The sequence below is a fragment of the Miscanthus floridulus genome, chromosome 7, assembly GCF_019320115.1.
Source record: "Miscanthus floridulus cultivar M001 chromosome 7, ASM1932011v1, whole genome shotgun sequence".
NCBI classification, from domain to species: domain Eukaryota; kingdom Viridiplantae; phylum Streptophyta; class Magnoliopsida; order Poales; family Poaceae; genus Miscanthus; species Miscanthus floridulus.
The window spans coordinates 105,376,771-105,383,042 of record NC_089586.1 but is presented as its reverse complement, the minus strand read 5'-3'; positions in this window follow the sequence as shown (position 1 = coordinate 105,383,042).

The window sequence follows — 6,272 nt, the reverse complement described above, 5'->3', positions numbered from 1 at the left end:
AAAAATAGGAGAGAAAAAAAAACCGAGAGAAGCAAAAGTAACTTTCGAAGGTTTAGTCACGGAAGCTCTACCCAACGGAATGTTTGAGTTCGCCTAGAGAATGACACGATCATCCTCGGCTATATTTTAGGAAAGACGATGTCTTTTCGAGGCAATATATTAAAGGTCACCGTCGGTCTAGCTAAAAACCAACAACGTGATACTACTTAAAAATAAAACAAAATGTTTATTTCCTAGGACTCAAGCTTGATGCATAGCATTCTTAACTTCATAGCTACACAATAACTTGTGACTATATGCCCAATGCTACTATTTTAAGTTCATATTTACGAATCTTGTATTGCACATTTGATACTCCAAATGATCTCAAGTGAAAAAAATAAACTTCAAAGTTGTAGATCATGGCGTGTACTACAGCTTTGATGCTGATTTTCTCTCCTTCCGAGATTGTTTAACATGTCCAAGAGCTTATATTGAATATTTAGACATCTAAATCATTTCTAATGAAAAAGTTTTCAACTAAAAAGCTTTAGATCTCGTTGAACTCTCCAATTTTAATATGAAATTTGTTTTCTTTTTTTGTGAAACATATAAAATTTGTTTTCACATCCGACTTCAATTTTATATGAAAAAGTTATGAGTTCTTTCGTACAAGCAAACGAGTGTTTTGAAGTAGTGCTAGCCATGGCAACTACCGCTGAGATCGTTAGGAAGCCATGTAGGCATCATTGTGATTCACCAGTGTGGATGCAATCTAACAGTTGCTAGCTTATCTTGCTGTGACGTACGTTATCTTCAGTGGCATCGATCGATCGGTTGTGATCTGGTGGCGAAGCTCATTAGCATCAGCTAAAAGATCTCGTGTTGTACTAGCTAGCGCGTGAATCCTATATATCTGTCGTCATCTGAAGAGTCTGTTTCCTGCGCATCCTGTTACGATCGGACGGTAGCTGTGGAGCAGACTCTGCCGGGTCGTCGCCCGTAGGCCATATGCGTATCTTGACGAAATCTACAGCTCGTGTTTTAAACTCCTCGGCCGGCGCTAATAAACTCCCCTCGCGAACAACGATGCATCTTAACAAACGGGAATCATAGCATATATGGAACCAGCCGGGTCGTCCCTGCAACGTCACAGGCTCGTTAGTCGCTGCATTGCATCCGCATCCTCCTCTGCTGGTGAAGCCGTGAGACGTGAGTTCAGTGCTGCCTGCTGGCTTCTTTTTACTGGCAGCAGCAACGCCTTTCGCTTTCGCAGTCTCGCTGGTGTGTGCAGTGGTTCGGTTCAATGGGTCTCCCGGCCGTCGGCATGCATAGCTGGTCGTCGTCGTCTCCAGTATTTGTATTTTGGGTCTAAATTACTCACCGTCGTCGGTCGGCAGAGGGTCTGTGGCATGCAGGACCATCCATCACTTTCTTTGAATCATACGAATGACTTGTCATCAAAAGCTCATGTCATGCGCGCCTACGTGGTGGGCGCTTTAGTGAAGAAGCAAGGAGCTCCAACTCCGACGGCCGGCCGCGGTTTCATACCTGCAGGTGCAGTCATCGATCGTGCCGGGGCGGTGCGACGAAATCAATGTCCATATGGATAGATATAACTAATGACGACACGTACGTGCGCGTATGGTTGATTGCTGGTCTAGGTGCATGCATGAACAACAACTGCCCTATTCGTATGGCTGATAAGCCATGCCTGAAAATACCGTTGACTGATTTGTTGTGATAGAAAAATACTATTCGTTGATTGAAAAAGTACGACTTATAAGTCAAGCGAACAGGACGAACATCCCAAGAACGCACGACCACGATCGACAGACACGCATGCGAACAAGATGCATGGCCGGGGGGCAGGAGCAGCGATAGCATACAGGTGGCCGGACCTGGACAAAGGCCGGATGTGGCAGAACCGTCCGAAATAACATGCTTACGGAGGTACTCGTTTTGCACCAGACACTAAGCACCCCGAAAGCATGATACAGCGGGCGGTATCCGTCGGGCACACCCCAAGGGAGAACCCGAAAGATCCACATTTTTCCCAATGATCCAATAATAAGAACGAATTACAATACTTGTCCATTTCATACAACAGAGTTTCTTAAAATTACATTATTACAATACCAAATGGCACAGTACAGAATGATAAACATCGAAATTTAAAATAAACATCTAACGATAAGAACGAGGATCCGTCTGAGCCCACCAGAAGAATCATCCACACAACGGTACTTGTCAAGCATCACTTGCAACAGGAGTAAATAAACCCTGAGTACATTGAGCCCACCAGAAGAATCGTCCACACAACGGTACTTGTCAAGCATCACCTGCACCAGGGGTAAATAAACTCTGAGTACACAATGTACTCGCAAGACTTATTCGACTAGTGAGAATAATTTCCCGACTCCAAGGAATATGATAAGCTTTATGGTTTGCTGGTTTCTTTTGGCAGAAAGCAATACTACTAGTGAGTCCTTATTTATGTTATTATTATCAGCCGTATTAAGTTATTATCTATCCAGTCTATAAAAGCACATGCTCTACTTTCAAGTAAGGGTTGAGCAATCAGTTCTATTTTATCATCTTTCATCTTTCAGTTCTTACTACGATGCTAGAGTTAAGACAAGTCGTACCGACTCGGCGGCGATTCGCGAACCAATGTGCCCAGCTGGGTGCTCCGAAAACACATGTCCCGCTTGTACCCCAGGCACAAGTAGGACTAACCTATCACCCTCCTGTCCTGGGTGTCCAGGTCTCCATCTAAATTTAGACTCCAAGCCCCCACTCCTGAGTCCCGGACTCAGTGTGGTGCAAGGATCTCCACCGTCCCCGCCTCCAATCAATCGGTCCGGAAAGAGACGGATCCACAACATAAAAGCAACAAGTCTTCCCTGCGCTCATACCCAAGTATGCGCTCGGGACAATACATCTGTGACTTGTCTAGCATCCGTTGCAACGACCGGTCCTTAATTGACACAGACAGAGAAAAAGTGTAACCGAGCCATGCCCTGTTGGCCGCAGGACACAACCCTTTACACCCACCAATACCCAAACTATATCCCTGCCCGGTCACTATTTTTCCTTTCCACCATTTTATCATGAGTGATCATATTTATCACCTATTTATGAGTAACGACAGGTTACTCACGCTACTGATATCCTAAGCATAGCAGCTACTCGACCTGTACTAGTAGGACTCATAGGTAGATATATTTATGCATGTAGTTTTCATAAAATGCCTGTAACGTAAATGCACATCATATATATATTCAGTGATCATTAAAAATAAGGGTTATGCATCGGGGCTTGCCTTGGGCAGGCGATGGGTCAGTAAGGTCAGCACCAAACGGCTTCGGGGCTTTCTCCTGCACGTGGATCTCCTCCTCGTACTCCTCAATGACTTCTTCGTACTCCTGTTCATCGACGGGCACGAATTCTACCAGCTCGTGATTTACATGCATGAAATGATGATGCCATGCTTAGTAACATAGCAACAACAACTCTTAAACGTACATCTGTTTAACTACTAAGCTAGTGCTACCGACCACGGTACTACATTATCTATTGCTACCAATAACAAGTATGAGGTATGGCATACATTATTATAGCAACTACTGGTATTCTTACTCCTAATGTTGATTTACGCTATATATGATAAAGCAAGGATAATAGCTACTCTATTTATCATCCTACTCTAGGGCTACAAAATTTACAACAAGTACATAATAATCTAGTGAGCCTACTGTAAAATTTTCATAGCCATATCTATCACCAATCTACCACAAAAATTCCTACAATTATTAATTTATATAATATTAAGCACTCCAGTTTGAATTTATGAACCTACCATTGTCATAGTTAACTGTAGTCTAACTGTACTAACAGGTAGACGGTATTTTTATGAACCTCACAAAATTAGTTTCACTATTTTTGGACAACTACACAATTTACTACAATTTATCAAAGTTTAGCTAGAATTTATATTGAATAAATGTTGGTATTTTACTGGAGAATTGAAAAATGAATTCACCACGCGGCCCACGAGCGACGGCTCGGCCCACCCTGGCTTCTCGCCCGCACGCTCACGCAGCAACCGGCGTGGCCCGCTCGGCGTCGCGCGACGCGGCCCAACGCAGGCAGCCCATAGCGGAGCCGCGCGCGGCTGGCTTTTTAGCGAAAAAGCCCTTGTTCTCTACCTCATTCGCAAAACCCACTCGAGCACTATTTCACCGAGTCACAGAGTTTGCATCTAGGACCCTACTTCCACAAGAATTCACGTTTTACGAAGCCCCTGGCCGGACTAACAGGGCCACGGCCTCGCCGACCAAACGCCGGCGAGCACCGACCCCTCCGGCACACACCAGCACCCCCATGAGCATCTACGTACCATGCGCGACCGATTGAGGTAACAAATGCATAGAACGGCGGACCACGCAGGCGTGGCCACGTGTCACGGCGGGGTCTAGCCGTGGTAGCCCGACGTCGGCGAAACCACCTACCCGAACGCCTCTACTGCTACTCGGTGACCATCTGCAGTCTAAAAGTAACCACCTTGAATCCCTAATTGAGTAGCTGCTACGCCCAACCGAGCTGGCCACAGGAGCGGCATCAAAGCCAGTTCACTGGCGGCCACCCCCACGCTCCGACGAGCCTTGGCCCTAATTGAGTCAACCAGCTACTCTAGAAGCAAGAGGACCTAACCAGCGATGTGACAGATGGGCTGGGTGAAATCGCGAGGAACGGCAACAGCCTGGCCATGCACGTGAGGTGGTTCCGATTCACGCTGGCCACGGAGAAGACGTTCCCGAAGACCTGTTGCACCATCGTCGGGACCACTGCACGGGCGAGGCAAATGAGTCAAGGAGAGGCAACAGCCGAGCTCGATTGAAACGAAAGAGCAAGGAGCAGTGCCCTAGGCCGAGAACTCATCTCGCCGGCCATTGCGGACCGCCCAGGGGAAAACTCTCCCCATTACCTTATCGAAAGATGGAAACCCATCGAATTGACTCCAATCGGAAGCTAGCTACTCTAGCTATTTGGGCGCAATGTGAATTGGAAAGGGATGGACGGTACACAGCCAATTTGAGGGCGACGGCACTCGGCTTAGAGGTGACAACGTCGACAGCGAAAGCTTAAATCGGTGCCCAACTACATACTACCGCCCCGGGCAAGTTAGGCCTGACGTTGTACTCCCACTCATCCTCCGAACGTGGGCAAATGCGAGAGGGGACAGGCTCCTGGAGTTAGGCCTTGGCATGGCGCGGCTAGCCGGTGACTCTCTAGGCGATGCGATGGGAAGGCATGGCATGTTCATGCACGCAACCATGAAGACGAGGGCCGGTGGGGCCAACCCATGTGTGCACAGTCATAATGTCAATGGGAGTAGTGGCTGTGAAGGCGGTGCATGTGAGCGTACTCGGGCGAGTGGCGATGCTGGTTCGGACGAGCTGAACACGCCGGCAGACGCGATGGCGAGCAGTGGCATAGACGGACGTGATTGAGGGCAAAGCATCCAGGCTCGCTGGGCCCCAGTGCGCGCGAGTCGCGAGCCAGGCGCGCTAGAGCGATGATGACCGGGCGGATGAGACGGCCGAACGGCTAGCGTGCTGCGATGACGGTGAATAGCGGTGACTGGGCACGTGCAGCGTGCGCGAGCTGCGCTAGAGCTTGGCGGCAGGAGGCCATGGCCAACAACGTAGGGAGACACGTGCGTGGATGTGACTGCATAGGCGCGATAGTGGCAACACGGCTAGCGTGGCAGCGTGCGCTGGGTAGGCTAGAGCAGAGGCGCGAGGCCGAGCGGAGGCGGTGACCGCGCCCGGAAGTGGGTGACGTGTCGTGCACGCTTTTTAAAGCTGCTACCACAACCCATCCGACTATCCAAAAACCAAACCAGCCATTCTATCCTCAAGGGTTTATGTAGGGCTATCGACCTAAGCCACGACATCTCGCCACTTCCAAAGCCGATCGCTCTACAAAAATTGCCGAACATGGCTTCGTCGACCCTTTTACCGACTTACGCAAAATGACTAAACCTCGAACGGTTTCGCGTCGAATCCCTTTTCCAAGCTACTTGTTACACTAGCTAGCGAACCCCATCTTCGACCGCACATATTTCATCGTTGCCTACGAAGTTTGTACTACAAACTTTATCAAAGTTCGCATAAATGTTCTATAGTATTTTTGTTCGATAAAAATTCACTTAGAACCCTAAACCATATGAAGAGACATGGAATGTAACATTTGTTTCTTGTTTCAAATGAATGTTTCAAGTTCCA